The sequence below is a fragment of the Palaemon carinicauda genome, chromosome 1, assembly GCF_036898095.1.
Source record: "Palaemon carinicauda isolate YSFRI2023 chromosome 1, ASM3689809v2, whole genome shotgun sequence".
Lineage (NCBI taxonomy): Eukaryota > Metazoa > Arthropoda > Malacostraca > Decapoda > Palaemonidae > Palaemon > Palaemon carinicauda.
Genome location: NC_090725.1, coordinates 269,102,069 through 269,123,864, shown reverse-complemented (window position 1 = coordinate 269,123,864; position 21,796 = coordinate 269,102,069). Strand labels below are relative to the sequence as shown.

Sequence of the window (21,796 nt, the reverse complement as noted above, 5' to 3'; positions counted from 1 at the left end):
TCCACCAAGTCAGACAAGACTTTATCTTTCCGGAAATCGGGATCGAGACCGCCTCTAGCGTCTTGTCCTTTTTCCAGTGAAAAGCCAGATGGAATTGAAGAGGACGGAGGTGTAGTCTTCCTAGTGATACAAATTGCTCCAGGGATGACAGCGTCCCTACCAGACTCATCCACAGCCTGACTGAGCAGCGTTCTTTCTTCAGCATCTTCTGGATGGAGAGCAGGGCTTGATCTATTCTGGGGGCCGACGGAAAAGCCCGAAAAGCTTGACTGTGAATCTCCATCCCTAAATACAGAATAGTTTGGGATGGGACCAGCTGCGACTTTTCCAAATTGACTAGGAGTCCCAATTCCTTGGTCAGATCTAGAGTCCACTTGAGATCCTTCAGACAGCGACGACTGGAAGAGGCTCTGAGAAGCCAGTCGTCCAAATAAAGGGAGGCTCGGATGTCCGATAAGTGGAGGAATTTCGCCACATTCCTCATCAGCCTCGTAAATACGAGAGGAGCTGTGCTTAGGCCAAAGCACAGGGCCCGAAACTGGTAAACCACATCTTCGAAGACGAATCTCAGAAAAGGTTGGGAGTCTGAGTGAATGGGGATGTGGAAGTAGGCGTCCCTTAGGTCTAGCGAGACCATCCAGTCTTCCTTTCTGACCGCTGCTAAGACTGACTTTGTGGTCTCCATGGAAAACTTCGTCTTTGTGACAAAGACATTCAGAGCACTGACGTCTAGCACCGGTCTCCAACCCCCTGTCTTCTTTGATACTAGGAAGAGACGGTTGTAAAACCCCGGTGATTGAAGGTCCGAGACTTTGACCACCGCTCCCTTCTCTAGCAAAAGAGACACTTCCAGTTTCAGGGCTTGTCTCTTTTCTTCCTCTCTGTACCTGGGAGAGAGATCGATGGGGGACGTCGCTAGAGGGGGTTTGCGTACTAAAGGGATTTTGTACCCCTCTCTGAGTAACCTCACAGATTGTTGATCTGCGCCTCTCTTCTCCCAGGCTTGCCAGAAGTTCTTGAGTCTGGCTCCTACTGCTGTCTGAAGTTGCGGGCAGTCAGACTCTGCCCTTAGAGGACTTGGATCCTTTCCTCTTCCCTCGCTTCCCTTCGGCACGAGCACCTCCCCTGCTGGAGGCTCTGCCACGAAAGGGCGGAATAAAGCGAGACGCTGGAGTGTCTATACTCGGTCTAGCAGACAATGAAGGCAAAGGGGGAGCTTTGCGAGCCGAGGACGCAACTAGATCGTGGGTGTCCTTCTGAACTAAAGACAAGGCAATTTCCTTAACCAAGACTTCAGGAAACAGGCACTTGGAAAGGGGAGCAAAGAGTAGCTCAGATCTTTGGCATGGCGTCACTCCAGCAGACAGGAAAGAGCATAGAGACTCTCGCTTCTTCAGGACTCCGGACGTGAATGAGGCGGCAAGCTCGTTGGACCCATCACGGACGGCCTTGTCCATGCAGGACATAATGAGCAAGGAAACATCCTTATCTGCCGAAGAGATTTTCCTGCTCAGGGCTCCTAAGCACCAGTCTAGGAAGTTAAAGACTTCGAAAGCCCTAAATATACCTTTAAGAAGGTGGTCCAGGTCCGATGGTGACCAACAAATCTTCGAGCGTCTCATGGCAAGGCGGCGGGGAGAGTCTACAAGACTTGAGAAGTCGCCCTGGGCAGAGGCAGGAACTCCCAAGCCGAGAACTTCTCCCGTGGCATACCAGACGCTCGATCTAGACGAGAGTTTAGATGGGGGAAAGGCAAATGCTGTCTTTCCTAAACTCTTCTTGGTCTCCAACCAATCTCCCAACAGCCGCAAAGCTCTCTTGGATGAGCGAGAGAGAACGAGTTTAGTAAAGGCAGGTACGGTAGCAGGCACGCCTAATACAAACTCCGACGGCGGCGAACGAGGAGCCACAGAAACAAAGTGGTCAGGGAACAACTCCTTAAATACAGCCATGACTTTTCTAAAGTCCAAGGATGGTTGAGTTGCCTTAGGCTCATCAAGATCTGAAGGTTGATCCTCTTGTGGTTCAGCAACGTCCTCATCTGATAGTTCCTCATCCGAAAACTGATGAGGAAACGGCAAAGGAGTGGGCAACGTTTGACTCGCCGAGTCCGGTCGCACTGGTGCATGCGTGACGGAGCCGGACGCAGCGTCATGGAACTGCTGCACAGTCTGGGAACTGTCAACAACCATGGGTGCGCGAGGACGCACAGCGTCTACCCGAGACTGTTTAGACCGTCTGGGTTGTGCAGTCAAAACCATACCGGGTTGCGGAGGTTGACACACCGCGTCAAAACAAGTCACCTCTGATAGTTGATGAACGTCCTGAACGTCAACAACCACCTCCGTGCGTCGCCTAACGTCAACGTGCGGCTGGCAACCCACACTGGGTCGCATCGGTGGAGGTACAACCCCAACTGGTAGACGCGAGAAAGCTACCTCAGCGTCAACAGGACGCACAACAGACCGCTTGGATGGTTGTTGGCCAGAAGGTTCAGCAGCAACCTTCTCCGCATTGAAGTCCTCCATCAAGGACGCAAGCTTGGACTGCATGTCCTGCAGCAACACCCATTTAGGGTCTACGGCAGCAGGTGCGGCAACAGACGGGGTGAGCGACTGAGGCGGCACAGCTTTGCCTCTCTTAGGCGGCGAGCAGTCATCAGATGACGGCAACGAGTCCGAACTGACCCAGTGGCTACAACCGGGACGTTGGACTTGTCCTGAAGGGACCGACTTACGCTTCAAAGGTCGGGAGACCTTGGTCCAGGGTTTCTTACGAGAAACACCTTCGGACGACGAGGTAAAAATGGGCTCTCTCGTCTTACGTTGGTAGGGGCGATCTTGGGGAGATACGCCTGATACCAAAGAGGGAACGTCTGTTCGCTGATCAAGGCCTCTCGAACCCATGAGTCGTACGACATTGCTTCTCCCCTGGGCTTGGGAGCTTGCAAGAGGTCCCGGACTAGGAGGACGACAGGCACGAACAGACGAACCCTCAAGCGCAACACTGTTCACAACACTTTGAGAAACACTAGGCACTTTAACACTTTCCGCCATGGCACTTTGGCACTTTAGTTCCTTTACGTCCGCCATGAGTTGATTGCGGTCACTTGCAAGGGCCTCAACTCTCTCCCCAAGGCATGGATAGCACGCATCATGTCTGCCATCGATGGTTCCTGAGTGCTAGGAGGGGGGTTAGGAACAACCACTACAGGGGAAGGATTAGGTTCAGGGGCATGTGGAGAGGAAAAATCTACCGACCTAGAAGAACTTCTCCTTACCCTATCTCTCTCTAGTCTGCGTGTATACTTCTCAAATTCGATAAAATCGAATTCCGAAAGGCCCACGCATTCCTCACACCGATCTTCCAATTGACAGGTTTTACCCCGACAATTGGAACAAACAGTGTGAGGGTCGAGAGAAGCCTTTGGAAGACGCCTATGACAGTCCCTAGCATTACATTTTCTGAACTTGGGAACTTGTGAAAGGTCAGCCATTTTGAATTGGTCAAGGGAAAATTCCAAAAAACGATCTAAGTCATCAACAATTAATCCGATCCAAAAAAGAGTTCAAGGATTTATTTGAAGAAAAACACCTGTACTGCGAAAGCTCAAACCAAATTAAAGTACTTCACCAAATATGATGTGAAAAAACTCCAGGTTCAACAGCGAGTAAAGTACGTCTTGTCGACACGTCGACAGAGAAGAAATTGAGTCTTTGTTTACATCGAGTATGGTATCTGGCCGACAGTTGGCGCTGGTGGGCACACCCGCAACCTGTATAGCGATCGCTGGCGAGTTTTTACTGTTTTTTGTCTGTCGAGCAACAGAGTTGCAGCTATTATATATTCACCGGCTAAGTTAAATATTTAAAATTGGATTTACAATGATTTGCCCTAATGATGTTAGATAATTAATACCCATTTATTTTAGTCAAAACTTGCCATACTTTTACCTTACTTGACACCCCAATTTTTCAATACTGTAATTTACATTTGCATAAAGAGAGAGCATTTTTTATTTTGCTAAGTGATTAATAATATTAATATTTTTGGGCTCAGGCCATGTCGTCCTGATGGAAGGTTCCTTTAAGTAGCTTCCTAGGGTATATTTGACTAGTGATATTCCCAGAGAATTTACCTTTAGGTCTCTAGAATTCTAACTCCTGGCGCGAATATCCTTAAAATTTCTCTCAAGGATATCGCATAATATCAGGGGACGTATATCTTGATACGACACATAGCAATCTTCACCCCGAATAGCGTTTTCGCTTCGAAGGGGAAAGTGGCAAAAGTAGAAGGGGAGCCATTATCAAGGTACCCTTCCTCCGTTACTACCTTGAGTACCTAGATGGCGCCATCGTCGCCACCATGTTTATTCCTTTAAGCGTAGCGCTACTAGCTCGGTGATTTTCCTGTTCGCTCTCGTGTTCTCGCTTATCTCATTAGATTTATCATGCAATCTCCAGCCTCTTCTGCCTCTGCAAAGTTGAGTATTTGATCTTTACATTGTATAAATTTTAATTGGGTTAAATTAAGTGGAAGAGCTGTTGCCTGAACCGGAGGCGTCATGGGCGCTGTCGTTCGTAACGCACGAGTTATTTAGTTAGCCAGAACGACTTTCGCGGTATAAATAGCATGAATAACTATAGCTATTCAGTCTTCATTGCTAGGAGTTAATTATATTATGCCGATTGTATTCGTAATAGTTTTGGTGATTTAGGTAACCGAACCTTGCTTACGCTAGGCTTCCTAGCCTAGGAGTTTTAGTTTACTTTCATGCATGATATAATAGACATTCCTAATGTTATTAAATTTAAATGAAGCTATTTAGGCAATCTATACATGTAAGATACATTGATTGCATATAAATTTTCCTCTTCTGAGATAGTATACGAGAGTGTTTCGGTGATTAAGGTAGTCGATTCTCGCCTGCCACTAGGCTACTAGCCTAGTGGCTTTAGTATACTTTCATACATGTTCCCTGGTTACCCTCGTGTATCGTTTTATCAATTCAGGCGGAGATAGATATCTCCTAGAATTATTATATAAACCGATACTCGTCTCCAGTGGAGATTTAAGGGTAATCCCTCCTTCCCTCTGAGTGTAGCCTTAGGCTACAACCCTAGTTGGTCGTGCCTCGAGTTGTCATTCAGGCAGGACTAGGCTAGGGTTTTCTGTCCCTTCCCTTAGCTGCAGATGGCAGGTTTTGGGTTTCGGTCAGAACCTCAGAGTATATAGTCTTATGCCGGCAGCTGGCCAGCAGGGTGAATACTCATTCCTCTGTCGGACTACGCTGCCGGCATAGGAGGCTAGACCTCCCTAGACCGCACCTGAAGGGGTTATATGATATTGCCACCTTCTCCCTGCAGTCTAGTAGACTAGTCCTGTGCTCGCAGACCCTAGGCTGAAGAATAGACATTCTTCTGCTGCCTAGGATGGTGCCGGCACTGGAACTCTGTTTCTCTCTTGTTAAGAGGAGGCGGTAAGATTGTTGCCGGCCCCTTAACTGTATTGGCAGATCCTAGGCTGGAGAATAGATAATTCTCCTCCCGCCTAGGATGGCACCGATACCGAAACAGTTTCTTAAAGGCGTGGATGGACTGGTAACCCTGTCGGCTCCTTCCACACCTCATACAAGACCCTTCCCCCCCCCCTCTGTCCTTTAGTGATGGCCTAGGCATTGCAACCCTTTGGCCATTGTCCTACACTCTCACCGCTTACCGGCAGGTTGTGGGGCCGGCCATGGCTTCTGCTTGTAGTAGCTTAGTCGCTCAGCTTTCCCTTATGGACGCAAGGCTCCGGGAAAGCTGTGCCAGCTGGGCCAGCTGCTGGCAGGAGATCCCTTTACTGTAGAGTGTTCTTCAGTGCTCTCTTGGACTGCCATTCACAGACCTGTGGCCGGCAGAGACCGGCAATGGGTTGTGGGTGGGTGGAAGCCTGAATGATATATTCTCCCCTTCGATTTGAACCCTCATTCTGGAGGAAGGTAGTAAGACTGAGCTCTTACATCACCCTTCACTCCTTGCTTTCTCTCTCTCTATCGGCTAGTGCCGCCGGGTACTAACCAAGCCGGCAGGGTTAATGCTGCCGGCCACTACCCTAGCTGGCAAGGCGCCGGCTGGACTAGTGCGCCGGCACAACTGACTTGGCCGGCGGGTGCCGGCCGGGTTGATGCTGCCAGCCACTACCCTGACCGGCAAGACGCCGGCTGGACTAGTGTGCCGGCAGCCGGCAAGCCACCGGCAGCCAGCGAGCCGCCGGCAGTCGGCGAGCTGTCGGCCACCACCCCAGCCAGCGACTGGGCCCCAGGTGCTAGCCTTGTCAGCAACATGCCGGCTAGAACTACAGTATATGACTATACAGTGGCCAGTATATTTGCTGTATAGATCTTACTGCAAACAGAAAACTATAGTATAAAGTATATATTAGTTAATTTTCCAACATACCCTGTGTATCCATGCACAGTCTATTGTTGAGACCATACTATATAAGGAAAGGAAGTCTTCTTTCCATATACTGATAGATGATCAGTTACAAATGACCCTCACTATTAAACCTTTGGGAAGTCAGTCTTAAGTTACACTGATCTATCCTTACAGGGTAGAACTCTTCCATTGGGCTTCCTGAATAAGATAACCCTAGGCTTTAATTTTGAAGGAGGTCACAGCAATTGTTTGAACAGGAAACACATGTATGTGTCTTTCCTAATTCTTTTCTAGCTTGTCCATCCTAAGCTATATGCAATAAAAATGCAAAAATATTAATAATAATATTTATATAGATTATCAGGTGAGATGAACTACCATATACTCATTTAGTTTCCCTCTCTTTACAGGAGGACCACCCTAAATGTGCGCGAGTCTTCTGCAACGTTAGGAGTAGGGCCTTCTGCGGCCATGAGGAGTGCAGGGCGCACTCTCTCTGTTCCATCACCAAGAGAACTCTCAAGTATTGGGACTCCCAGGTATGTAATGTATGCAAAGCCTTGGTTACTGAGGCCTCTGATGACCCAAGACAACGGAGTCAAGGGATGCAGCACGGAGTAAGCTGCGCAGATGGGTTCGTGGCTTCCAGAAGAATGCCACGGGGCCTTACCTTCCGAATGAACGGATGCGGGCCTATCTGTCCCCTAAGGCAACTGCGGATGCCGTCATACCACAGCCTCAGCCCGAGATCCCTTGTGTCCAGATTTCCGTGGATACGGATGCTTCGGACGCGATGAAGGACATCCATCTAGATGAGAGGATGTCAGAGGTGTCGGAAGACACTGAGAAGGACCTTCTTGCGGAAGGTCAAGAAGAGGAGTCTACCTTGGCTCCTGAGACTGAAGAGGAGGACGTTGAATCGGAGTCCGTTTCGTTGGTTCTAGCCCCAGAACCAGTGCCCTCTACGTCTTCTGCTCCTCCATCTGACGAAATGGGAAAAGCCCTGGCTAGTCTCATGACGATGATGGAGAGTCTTCGTAAGCAAAACTAAGAAAGGGAAGCTGCATTGAGGAAAGTTATACACCATCTCGCAGCGTCCCGTGGGTCTCACAAGAGACTCAATGTGAAGGATCTTCCTTCATGTTCTGAAGTAAACCCTTGGAGGCATGCAGAGTACATGCCAATTACAAACGGGAAGACCTGTGTCCAAGGAGGAGACAGAGCCGAAAGAGGTCATAGTTCTTGACCATGGGAAAGCTCAAGCTTTGATGGCTAGCAGTCTGTAAGACAGGGGCTTCACTAATTCTAAAGTGCCAGCCCTGAGTAAGAAACACCCTTCTTTTCTTGCTCCAGCTAAACTGGCCTTTCCCTTTGCGGAAAAAGGGTTCAAGGCAGTTATGAAGGCAGTAGAAGCTGGGAAACCTTGCCTTACACTTGAGGAGTGTAGACCTTTATCCCTAGCACTGCCTACGGACGACGAAGACTGGAAGGAAATACATCTTACCTTCTCAGTTGGGAAGTTGGAGGCGGATATTGCTGGACGCCAGTTCAGCGAAAACCTCCCTAAGTTGTCTGACTTTCTCTTGCGTAGGGATCAAGAGACAAAGGAAAGGCTTGCCGCATCTCTGTCCCTCCAAATTACTTTGGAGGCAATGGCAAGTGATAATAGATCCCCAGACATGTTCATGGTCGTGGCCAAATCACATTTGGCAACGCTGGTCAAGGACCTATATGGCTTTGTTAGGGCCAGAAGAGCATGTAGGGAGTCCATGTTTGCTTCGGCTGCGGTGAAGCATGAACCCAGGAAGCTGATATCTTCCAATATCTGGGGAAAGGACTTCTTCCCGAGTGAAGTGGTCAAGGAAGTAGTTGACAAGGCTGCCACGGAGAACAGGAATCTTCTCCAAAAGTGGAGCATGTCGGCCAAGAGAGAGTCCCCAACCGAAGAGAAAGACAAAGAGACCAAGGTTGCCCTCTCGCCCTGTCAGACAACAACAGCAACTTCCAATGACCACGGTGTCCCACATGGTGGCACAACCCCAACCCACCTACCAGATGGTACCCCAGCAGATGGTGACCCAGTCACCAGCCTTTATTCCCGCCTATGAGAGGCAGACCACTACCTTTCGCCCTAAAGGTAGAGGGTCAAATAAAGGCTCCTCTAGACACCCCTCAAGAAGACGAGGGGGTAGGGGAGGGCGCGGTCAAGGAGGCAAGTCCTCCGGACAATCGAAGCAATGAGATGCTTCCGGTAGGAGGAAGACCTCAAACATTTCGGGATCCCTGGATCCTCGATCCCTGGGCCCACAGCCTAATCAAGAACGGACTAGGTTGGAGCTGGAGGACAGCTCCACCATCATTTCCTCAATTCTTCCAACACTCCACCCCCGTCCTGGAAGAATATACCCGAGAACTCTTGAGCAAACGGGTGATAAGGAGGGCAAAGTCCATCAAATTCCAAGGAAGGCTGTTTTGTGTTCCCAAGAAGGACTCAGACAAACTCAGAGTCATTCTGGACTTGTCGCCACTCAACAAGTTCATAGAAAACTACAAGTTCAGGATCTTAACCCTTCAACACATAAGGACCCTGCTGCCAAAACGGGCGTACACAGTCTCCATAGACATCGCAGATGCCTATTGGCATATTCCAATCAATCGCCCACTCTCCTCCTACCTAGGATTCAGGCTACAGAAGAAGAAATATGTCTTCAGAGCCATGCCCTTCGGACTAAACATAGCCCCAAGGATCTTTACAAAGCTTGCAGATGCAATCGTTCAACAACTACGCCTAGAAGGTGTCCAGGTGGTAGCTTACCTGGACGATTGGCTGGTGTGGGCAGCATCCGTGACGGAATGCATGCAAGCATCCAAGAAAGTTATCCAGTTCCTGGAACATCTGGGATTCAAGATCAACGTCAAAAAGTCTCGACTATCTCCAGCTCAGGAGTTTCAATGGGTTGGAATACATTGGAACTCACAGTCACACCATCTCTCCATTCCACCAAAGAAGAGGAGAGAGATAGCGTGATCTGTCAAGAGATTACTGAAATCCGACAGGATATCAAGACGCCAACAGGAGAGAGTGCTGGGCTCTCTTCAGTTTGCATCAGTGATAGACCCGGTGCTAAGAGCACAGTTAAAGGATGCATCAGGAGTCTGGAGAAGATACGCATCAAACGCTCGAAGAGATCTAAGAAGACCGATACCGACTCGACTATGATCACTTCTCAAGCCATGGTCGAAGGCCAAGAACCTGAAGAGGTCTGTGCCTTTGCAACTACCTTTACCTTCAGTCATCATCCACACGGACGCATCAAAGGAAGGATGGGGAGGTCACTCTCACCAACGGAAAGTCCAAGGGACTTAGTCCTCTGTATTCAAGACCTTCCACATCAACATTTTGGAAGCCATGGCAGTCTTTCTCATGCTGAAGAAATTGTCCCCTCGCCAGTCAGTCCACATAAGAATGATTCTGGACAGCGAGGTGATAGTGAGATGTTTGAAGCGTCAAGGTTCGAGATCACCCCAAATCAACCAAGTGATGTTGGCCATCTTCCGCTTGGCGGAAAAGAAGAGATGGCACTTATCAGCAGTTCACCTTCAAGGGTTCTGCAATGTGATGGCGGACACTCTATCTAGGCTCACGCCGATAGAGTCAGAATGGTCCCTAGACACAGGATCATTCTCCTTCATCTTACGTCAAGTCCCAGAACTGCAGATCGACCTCTTCGCGACGAGTGACAACAAGAAGCTACCTCGTTATGTGGCCCCATACGAGGACCCTCTAGCGGAAGCGTTGGACGCCATGTCCCTCGACTGGAACAGATGGACCTGCGTTTACCTGTTCCCTCCAACCAACCTTCTGTTGAAGGTCCTCAACAAGCTGAGATCCTTTCAGGGAATGGCAGCCCTAGTGGCTCACAAGTGGCCGAAGAGCAATTGGTTCCCTCTAGTATTGGAATTGAAGCTGAGGCTGGTCCCTCTGCCGGACCCAGTTCTGACTCAACAAGTACAGAAGTCGACTATCTTCGCTTCATCTCAGAAAACCCAAAACCTTCATCTCATGATTTTCTCTCCTTAGCAGTTAAGAAAAGGTTTGGGATCTCGAGAGACAGTATAGACTTCTTAGAAGAATACAAGTCTAAATCTACCAGAAGGCAATATGAGTCGTCTTGGAAGAAGTGGGTTACTTTTGTCAAGGCAAGAAGACCAAAAAAGATCTCAACAGATTTCTGTTTATCCTTCTTTATTCACCTTCATGGACAAGGTTTAGCAGCCAACACGATAACAACAACGTGTAAGTCGGCCTTGACTAGACCTCTGCTTTACGCCTTTCAAGTAGACTTATCCAATGAAATCTTTAACAAGATCCCTAAGGCCTGTGCTAGACTTAGGCCTGCAGCACCTCTGAAGCCCATTTCATGGTCCTTGGATAAGGTCCTACACTTTGCCTCAACAGTGAACAATGAGGATTGCTCTCTGAAAGTCCTGACTCAAAAAGCTATATTCTTGTTTGTTCTAGCCTCAGGGGCCAGAGTTAGTGAAATAGTGGCCCTTTCTCGGGATGAGGCCCATATTCAGTTCACAGAAGCGGGAGAACTGAATCTCTTCCCTGACCCAACGTTTCTCGCCAAGAACGAGCTACCTACCAAAAGGTGGGGTCCCTGGAGAATCTGCCCTCTGAAGGAAGATGTCTCGCTGTGTCCAGTAGAGTGTCTAAAGGTCTATCTTCGTAGAACTTCGGACTTCAGGGGAGGACAGCTCTTTAAAGGAGAAACCTCAGGCTCAAACTTATCCCTAAAACAACTAAGGGCGAAGATCACCTATTTCATTCGCAGAGCGGATCCTGACAGTACACCCGCAGGACATGATCCCAGAAAAATTGCATCGTCATTGAAATTTTTGCAATACATGGATTTTGAGCGTCTTCGCTCATATACTGGATGGAATTCATCTAGAGTATTCCTTAAACAGTACGCGAAGCAAGTGCAAGACCTGAAAAGTTGTGTCGTGGTGGCAGGTAGTGTGCTAAAACCAGTCACTTAGCGCTGCGAGGAACAGTTAATTGATTGGGACTGTTAAGAATCGGGTGAAGGTGTTGACACCTCACAGTGCAACACGTAAAGTGAAGTGTCACCAAGGTGGCACTATGGACTGTTCCAGTTATTAAAGGTGAAGAAACAGAGATAACACTTGTGCCATGTGTTCTTTATACAGTGTGAAAAGACATTCATTCATAAAAATGCATATTAGAAAATTTATTAAGTTTTCAATTTGGTGGCATTAATTATTATTCCCTTTCAGGTGAAGTAAGCATTTCTGGTCTCATCTGTATTTTATGTTTCTTTTGTATTCACTAGCATTTTATTACCGCTATATAATGTATGTTGAATTACTATTTATTGATTACCAATAAATATTTGATTGGTATTTGAGTCTTATTTCGCCCCAAATTTGAATGAATAAAGATATGTGTGAGTATTATTTAACCCTTAATAATCTGCATATGGAGATGTGAACAAAATAAATAATTTTGTTCTAACATGAATACAACCTTTCTCTGCCTATGCATACTTTGTTCCTACAAGGGTACAAACTTGTCTGATTTTGCATACAGCTAATCCTGTATGCTCTGGATGCTATGGTGGCTCATATAAACCATTGTTTGTATTGAGAATACAAACTTCAATTGGCTTTGCATACAGTGAGACCTGTATGCTCTTGTTGCTAGGTTTGTTCATATGGGATATGCAAATCTCAAGACTTTTTCCTGAGTCTAGTATGACACTTCCATGCAGGGGGCAGGAAGCACTAACATAGTTTATGATTAGAAGTAATGACGTATAACGGTAACGCCATATGTATCTATAGTCTGAGTGACCAAGGAAATATTGTCTTGAGGTTAAGGTACATTTGGAAAATCCACAGATACAGTACTTTCTAAATAATGCTCTGGTAACCTTCCATCAGGATGACATGTCCTGAGCCCATAAAATGGATTTTGAGTGAAGCGAAAAATCTATTTTTGGGTGAGATAGCCATGTTGTCCTGATGGACCCGCCCTCCTTTTTATAGAAAAGGCCTTGGCAGGATCCTTCCCGAAACTACTATGTCTGTAGCACCTTGCTCAATGCTACAAGGAATAAACATGGCAGCGACGATGGCGCCATCTAGATACTCAAGGTAGTAACGGAGGAAGGGTACCTTGGTAACAGCTCCCCTTCTATTTTTGCCACTTTCCCCCTCGAAGCGAAAACGCTATTCGGGGTGAAGATTGCTATGTGTCGTATCAAGATATACGTTCCCTTATATTATGCGATATCCTTGAGAGAAATTTTAAGGATATTTGTGCCAGGAGTTAGAATTCTGGAGACCTAAAGGTAAATTCTCTGGGAATATCACTGTAGTCAAATATACCCTAGGAAGCTACTTAAAGGAACCTTCCATTAGGACGACATGGCTATCTCACCCAAAAATAGATTTTTCACTTCCCTCAAAATCTGTTTATTAATGATGATATTTCAATACAGTACAGTATACAATACTAATAACAATAAATTTGGAAACAGTAAATCTCCACAGGAAGCTGTAGAATCACTTTTCTAGAATGTATACAGCCACGTCATTTATCATGGACCGAAGATCCATTATTTCTCATGTGTGAGCCCTAAGAAAAGGGGTAAATGAGCTTGGTGTTAACCTCCTATCCTCTACAGTATCAGGAGACTCTGGATCTGTTCCGTTCTAAAGACACTACCCTGGGTGACCTAGAACAATGATGAACTAGAGGGGTACTCGGCAGAGCGCAAACCTCCGCTGCAGCAGCTTATTTCTGTACCTTGACCTTTGACCTTAACACACATTAATTGCTGTGAGTTTTCATACACTCAAATATGAACCAAATTTGAAGTCTCTGTGACAACGATATCCAAACTATGGCTGTATGTGAAGTGGACATTTTGCTTGACCGTGACATTGACCTTTACCTTCCAAAATTTAATAATATCCACCTTTATACATAATAGTCAATCCCTGCAAATTTCACTACTCTACATTTAAAATTGTGACCAGGAAGCTGTTCACAAACAAACAAGGACAAAAACATAGCCTCTTTTCAACTTCGTTGGCAGAGGTAATTAAGAGGGTCCCCCAGAGGAGTGACTTTATACAGACTGTCACATTTCCATCTGTTATTTGTTTGTCGGGTATACCTGCATGTCCAAATCTAGATTGCCAGCTTCAAGATAAGTTTGTTCCCATACTAACAAACCTCCTGTTATTTATGTGGATTATCTTTCACCGGCAGTTGGAGGTAGCCATTAGACTTTAATTGCGAGGTGGCAACCCTGCCTAACCGCTTGAGCAGATTGGCTGAGAGTGGCAAGGGGGCACCCAGCTGCCTCTATCTATACTCTTACAGCAGTGAGAGAGCCACTTTTCCTTTTGGCTCAGTAGAGATCTGACGTGTCTGCTTTCCTCCTGACTGTCATTGGACTTTTGCTCTTTCTTTTCAGGGGTGCGTATATTCTCTTGCGATCGGCTTCATCATGCAAACCTGTTCAGGGTGCGAGAGTGCCATGTGTGCAACCTTCATGTCGTCGTTGGAGACCGACCTGCACTCTTCGTGTCCTACTTGCCAAGGGCATCGATGCGAGCAGGGTTCGCCCTATACAGAGTGTAGGGAGGGGTCTACCTCCCAATGGGAGAAATTTTGGGCAGCATAGGATGAAGAAGATTAAGCGCAACCGTTCTCCCTGAGGGGTGAGCAGAGTGCGTTCTTCTCGCACTTCCGAATTTCTCTCAAAAGCTCCTTCTCGCTCGCGATCTTAGAAGGGATGATCGAGTAGGAGCAACCTTGGGTCCTTGGGGGAGTTGTTGCTTCCCCTAGAGGAGCAACTAAACCTCCAGCCGCTGGCAAGCCATTCTCCCTTTCAGATCTGCTGCAGGTGGGATCGTCCTTAGTGATTTCGGGACCCCCTTCGAAGGAGGAACTGCTGCCCTTTCTTCAGTGTGGTGCCAGGAAGGACCCTTCTCCAGAGCCATTGACATCTCTCGCTTTGGAATTGTGCGAGGTCCATCTGTCACCTTCTCCTGGCCCTTCCACGCGTACACGAGGTGATTGTTCGCCTCTCCAACGGCCCCGTCTGACAACGAACCTTCTCTCCCTCCTGGGACCTCATCATCCCCTAACCTTCAACCCTCTGTTTCTCCCAACAGGAACCCACAGATTGCAAGTGAAGATCTTCCGGGGACCAGCACTCCTACCATCAGCAGCGCGAAAGGACGAGCATCACCATTGCTTCAACTTTCTGGACTCTTCCCCTGTTTGCGACGATTGGAAGATCTTATGGATTGTAGGTCATCACGATCCAAGTACTCTTCTAGAAAGCGCTCACGCTCTAAAGCCTCGCACTCACGAGACCACAGGTCTCAACGCTCTCTTCGGAGGTGTTCCTCTTCTCGAGGACGAGTCTCGCGATCAAGAGCAAAGTCTAGACCTAGATCCAGACGCTCATGTTCTAAATCTGTGCGATCTAGATCACGAGAACGGCGCTCGCGAGGACGACGCTTCCGATCATGAGGGCGGCGTTCACGTTCACAAGAACGGCCTTCTCTATTGCGAGGCCGACACTCACGTTCGCGAGCTGGGCATTAGCAATTTTCATGGCGTTCTCGAACGAGAACTAAATGCTCTCGTTCACGATCATGAACCACACGCTCACAATCAAGGTCTAGACGTTCCTCGTCTAGAGGTAGAGGTTGGCGTACGCGCAGTCCATTAGCATGTAGCCTCTTAACCAGACCCTCCTTACGACCTCGGACCGGACCTGAAGATGAGAATGACCCTTTCTCTAACAGGCGTCCAGCTAAACCCCCAGTGCTTTTCACTACCTGGGGAGTTCTAGCAACGCGTTTGCCCACGCGATGCTTGGAAAGGCAGCTCGCTGTGAGGCGTTCTCCGAGAATAGTCCCTATCCAGAGGCCTCCTCTGCCGACTTCGTTGGACGTAGGTGCTTCTCTGCGGCAGCAGGAAGGCATTAGACCTTCCTCTTCCTCTGTGGCTCCTAGTGCTTCTGTTGTGAGCACTTCTGCTTGTGAATTGTGTCGGTTAACACGTGAAACTCGCGATTTTGCGTGTGAATCTCATTATTTCACGAGCAAATCGACGATTTCCACGAGCAATTCACGAGATGTGTTGGAACCGCGAGCAAGGGCGGTACCAACACTTTCGCCTCGTCCCTCTGAGACACCCTTCCTTGAGGGGTTCAAGGAGCCCCCTAATAAGTTCGCAAATGTTCCTATTAGGCCGGACCTTTCTTTGCGTCCTTAGTTTATCATCTCTGTCAACTGGAGCTTTTCTAAAGTTCCACCCAAAGGACACACACCTAGGGAATTCCAAGGTATACCTAGAGGTTCAACGCTTCCTCCATGGGTGAACACTTTCATGATTACCCTCCTGAAGACACTGAATGTGGCTCCTACACCGTCACAACCTCCGACTGTCTTAGTCAAGGCAACCCCTAGGATCCCCCTGGAACCCTTGTCGGGTTCATCAGTTGAGAGTCAGGACCCTAGAAGTAGTCAACGCCATACAGAGCAAGCAGATCACCACCCCAATCGTATGCTGAAGGCCCTATTCCTTCTGATTCTTATATGGCCAACTTACCTTTTATGCCAGTGAAGATAAAAGAGGTCATCACTAAGAAGCAGAAGAGAAGGATGAGAGGTGTAACATCACCTCACACTGATATCATCCATCCTAGGATGAGTAGGGACTCGCCCAGGGAGATTGCAATCCATCCCTTCAACCCTCAAGAAATTGAGGTAGTGCCTCCGGACCGACGTCCAGTTTCTCTACCTTCTCCAGAGGAGGAGCTTTCAGCTCCTGCTGCCAAGGCTTCGTCTAGTACCTCAAAGACCTCGTAGGTTCCCTCTCCTAAGATTGCGGAGGAACGTCCTGTGCGTAGGGAATCAAAGGACACGAAAATGAAACCTAAGAACACCGCGGCACGGGAAGCTAGATTGGCTGAGGCACAGAGGCGGTCCCCTGTGGCAGGCCTTCCCAGCGATTCCATTGACGACCCTGACCTAATCCAGGCTCTGGATGCGAGCTTGGAGGTGGAAGACCCCTTAGACTCAGAGGATGAAAATCTTCCAAAGGTGGCTAGTTCGAACTATAACTCCAAATAGGAGAAACTTGAGTCGGAACATACCTTTCGCCAGGTCCTTGTCTGTATGAGGGCCATCAACAGGCTGTCCACTCTTAGTTCCACCATTCAGGAAGGGAAGGATAAGGTTCTCAATTATATATTTGAGCCCCAGAAGCCTCCGAGGTCCAGTGCAGCTCTGCCCTGGTCCTAAGGTCTGACAGCTGCCATAAGGAAAGCTATCGCCGACATAGCTGGAACTTCTAGGTCCTTGAGGGCAGGTTCCTCCTCTTGATCCCTTCCACTTCCTTTCGTTTTACGTAGGAAGTACTGTATGACGAGATCGAAGGGGAACCACATTCCATCATGACCCTCGACCCTTCGGTCGAGTCCCTAACATAGGTGTTCCAACTCAAACCCTCTCCTCTCTGAAGGCCTCTCTCTCGTCAGACAAGCTCCTGAACATAGAGGCGCAAAGTACGCCATGGAGGCTGCTTCATGGCTCGATCTATGGTTGGGATTCTTAGGCTTCATGGTTTGCTCCCACGATCTTTCGAAGGAGTCGGCCAGGAAGACTTTGGAGTCCTTCCTGTTGTCAGGAACCTGGACTCTTCGAGTTCCTATCGCACCACGTTGTCAACCTGTGGGCTAACACCATCCTCAAGAGAAGGGATACCGTCACAGGTCGGTTCCACAAACAGGTGCCGAAAGTGGAGGTCTCTCGGTTGAGGAATTCCACCCTCGAGAGTTCATCTCAATTCGTTTCGGAAGAGATAGAGAAGGCTGCTGAGCGATGGAGGGAATCGTCCAACGATTATCTCCAAAGGACAGGACATCGTGGCCCTATGGTAGACCTTCCAAGTCTTCCCGGCCTCAGCAAGCACCTTCCTCTACTCGCCAGTCAATTTCTAGGTCCTCAGGACCTTTTAAGCTGTCGAAGCAGCCCTTTCAGTCCAAGGGACTGAAGGGGTCCAAGTACTTCAGAGGAAAGAAGGGAGGAAAGGGAGGTGGCCGAGGTTGTCCCTCCCAGTAGGAATGGCATTCTTCATCACCTACTACCTGTGGGAGGATGCCTACAGCGCCGCTGGCAGAAGTGGCAGCTTCACGGGGCAGATCCCTAGACGGTTGAAGTGATCGCCCTAGGGTATCGCGTCCCATTCATTCAATCTCTCCCTCCTCTAACTAGGGATCCAGTGCATGTAAGCTTCTATGCGAAGGGATACGCAAAGAAGCTGGCCCTCATGGCCTTAGTCCAGACCATGCTGCAGAAGGGTGCTCTCCAAGAGGTCGCGGAAGGGTCCTCAGGCTTCTTCAGTCTAATTGTTCTGATGAAAAAGACGACTGGAGGCTGGAGATCAGTCGTCGATCTCTCTCCTCTGAACAAGTTTGTTCAACAGACTTGGTTCAGAATGGAGATGGCAGACGCGGTCATCCAAGTGGTTCGTCCAAAGGACTTCATGTGCACACTGCACTGGATCTGAAGAACTTTTACTTCAGATCCCAATCCACCATCTTCAAGGAAGTATCCGAGATTCATACACAAGGAAAAGACATACTAGTACAAGGTTCTATGCTTCGGTCTCGTGACAGCCCCCAGTCAAGAGATTTGGCCTCCTCCTTGGATCATGGTTCGCGTCTTAAGAGCCTTGAAAGACCTCCTTACGAACCATTACGCCATGCAACTTACCAAAATCTTACTTTGAAGACTGTTCCTGCTCATTTTAGCCTCGGCAAAGAGAGTCGATGAACTAAATGGCCTCTCGTATGACATCGCCCATTCAAGGGGATGGGGGGAAGGGACACTAATTCGTCCCAGAGTTTATTGTCAAGACTAAAAATCCAGGGGTACTGGACCATAGATTCGGGCTCTTTCAGATTGCGAGTCTCCGTTCTGTAACCAATAACCCAATCGGTTTTTACTATGCCCATTATCACTGCAGCAACACAGCCCAGACTAACACCTCTGTTTGTTCAGGTAGTGTAAAGAGCAGGATCACCATGAACACTATTTCCTCCTGGATTCACCAAGTAATCTCTAAAGAGCCTTGGCTCCTGATCCTCCTCAGGCTCGTCGACCTAGAGCCGATGTCAGGGGAATAGTTACTTCCCTGGCATTGAAGCGTAACTATTCAGTGTCGCAAGTTCTCTAAGCGGGCATGTGGAAGAGACAGACCACCTTCACAGCCCATTACTTTAAGACGTGACCCACAGGAGACTATACATACACTGTAGGTCCTGTGGTGGCTGCTCAACAAGTGGTTTAAGATACCTCGGGCTCCTTAATAGACAAGTAGCAGTTGGTCGAGGGCACTGGTTACCTGGGTTAAGACTGGAATCAATGAGAAGAATGTCTGGCATTCCTTTCTTCATCTTCCCCTCTTTGGGTACAGCACCATGGGTCCTTCTGCAAGCCTGCTTCAACCTCTGTAGGTAATTATCCATGCCAGATCTAGGACTTCACCCACCTAAGAGAGTCATCCACATAAATAATGGAAGGTTTGTTAATATGGGAACAAAGGATTTGTATTTTTCCCTAACTAATACGAACCTGGAGTCATTCATATAAATTTCCCCGCCATCACCTGTCCCCCAGAAGGGGAAGTCCTGCTTGCAATAAAAAGTGACATCTCACTGCAGAGAGAGTATATATAGAGGCAGCTGGGTACCCTCAAGCCTACTAGCTCAAGAGGTTAGGCAGGGTAGCCACTTAAAAATTACAGTCTAATGGCTACCTCCAGCTGGCGCTGAAAGATAATCCACATAAATAACTCCAGGTTTGTATTAGTTAGGGATATCTGAATTTGTCATGCTTGGGCATAAGCTCTCTTGGAGAGGTTCAGTGCTATACTCACATCCTTGATCCGTGCCATGTGGACATGTTCTTTCATCTAGCTAGCACATGAATAGGAGAGGCGCTTTTAGGTAGCGTTTGGAATGGCGAGACATGATGTGTTTAGGCACACACATAATATCCAAGCTGTTATAAACCTGTAGCAGACCTATTGTGCTCCAATAAGGGGCTTGGTTGGGTAACACACGCTACTACCACAGGCTCAGGAAAAGGAGTAGTCCAGCGGATCCAGATTAGCAAATTCAAATGCACACTATAAAGAGCTGGGTAGCTCTCATAGATGTGTACGCATGGTTCGAGACACTTTGCTTGTCAAAGATTCTTTTGTAAAGCTTGCTTCTCAAACATTGGCAGCGCGCACATCCCAGAGGGAAGGCAAGCGAGAGACACTTGACTGTCTCCTCCACTGGTCTCAAGGCAACAGATTTGTGTTATACCAGATGGCTTATCTCAGAGAAGCCTTAGAAGGAAGGAGAGAGACCCTCTACTCTTGATGGAGGCAAGCTGAAGGAGTCTTAGTGCTTGAGGGGAAACACTCCTGTACTGCCTTTGAAGTAAGTGCCATTACCAACAACTCCTTGGAAGGAAAGTCTTGCAGTCCCAAGGAACTCCAAACAACTCTAAGGGTATCATCAACCTGTTAACCAGATAATGCAAGTCACGCGAGACATTTAACACTAATCACGTCTCCTCTGCTAGTCTCAAGGCAACAGACTGGTGAAACACCAGATGGCTTCTCAGAGAGAAGCCTGAGAAGGAGGGAGAGAGACCCTCTTCTCTACTCTTGATGGAGGCAAGCAGGAGAGTCTAGTGCTAAAGTGGAAACACACTCCTGTACTTCCTTTGAAGGGCCATTACCAACAACTCCTTAGAAGGAAAGTCTTGCAGTCCCAAGGAGCAGAAGGAAAGTCTTGCAGTCCCAAGGAGCTCAAACAACTCTCAGGGGGTCATCAACCTGTAAACCAGACGATGCTTCTTCAGATTGTCAATCCTCCCGTTTGTTGGGAAAATGGAAAGGAGTCTTTTCTCAAGTTAAAGGTCCTATACTACTCAGTTTGGCTTCAGGAGGAAACTGAACAGTTTCAATCCTTTTTGGACCTCTTCCTGCCATACACAACCCACCGACAGGGTGACCACTGCCAATACAGTCACAATGAGATAATTGTCTGCAGGAGGGCCTTCTGCAGGCACTGCGCAACAGGTGGGAGATCCTTCTCTTTCATACTCAAAGGTTCTGTAACATCGTTCCAAAACCCACGGGCAAGCCTTTTATATCTGCAGGCATCCCCACACTAATAGTTAATATATTAATACTAGCTAGAAGAGCAATTATGCTTTATGTCCAAAGGCTCCAACAGGGAAAAATAGCCCAGGGAAGCAAGGAAAGACGGAGGAGAAACTATGAACAATTAAAATAAACTATAAAAACTTGTCACAGCTTGTGCTACAAACATTTGCTGCAGGTTAGGAGTCTTACAGATTTAACTACCCAATTAGCAAGATCATTCCACAACTTGTGTCACAGCTGGAATAAAACTACTAGAATACAGTGTAGTATCGAGTCTCATGGTGGAGAAGGCCTGACTATTAGAATTACTACATAGCTAATAGTACGAACTGGATGGAACAGTCCAGGAAGATGTAAGGATAACAGAATTATGAAAAATAATATACAACATACATAACGAACTAATTGAACGACTGTGCCAGAGATTAAATATCTAGATCAGGAATAAGAAATTCAATAGACTTAAGTTCCTGTCCAACAAATCAAGATGAAAGTCAGCCGCTGAAGACCAAACAGGAGAAAAATACCCAAAAAGTAGAATGAAAAAATTAAAACTCTGGAGTAGATCATACTCTTAATAAGCCAATTTTTTATGCTATTGAAGAAGACATTGACCTATTGCGTTTCTCAAAAGTAAATTTGCTGTCGAGAATCTCTTCTAAAATTTTAAGAGGCATACAGAGGTAAAGAAAATATATCAATGCCGAGATCGGGACATTGAGGACCCACTGTCCTAGACCTACTTACAAGAGTTTTGTTAGGATTAAACATGCCCCATAATTTGCATCATTCACTAGTTTTAGCTCTCTAAGGAATTCAGCAATCCCAGATCTACTTTTGGGAGATAAAATAGATGCAAATTGTAGTATCAGCTTGTTTTGTAGGCCAAACTACATGTCTTCTGCATAGCCTACATAGTAAGAAAAGTAATGGGCCAAGAACACCACCCTGAGGATCACCAAATATCCCATACCTATACTCACAAAAGTGCCCATGAACAAGAGTGCTCAGTAAACAAGCTGTTAGCCAGGACTGCCCCATTTACACCTCGTTATAAAGTTTCAATACACTGGTTCTCTATCCT

The 21,796-nt window shown here is 47.5% G+C and overlaps 1 protein-coding gene across 3 annotated transcripts in view; it reads left to right on the top strand.

The window, feature by feature from the left end:
* LOC137656232 (protein MTO1 homolog, mitochondrial) overlaps window positions 1–21,796 on the top strand; it is a 141,836-nt gene that overhangs the window by 119,324 nt on the left and 716 nt on the right. The gene's annotated exons all lie outside the window — the stretch shown is intronic.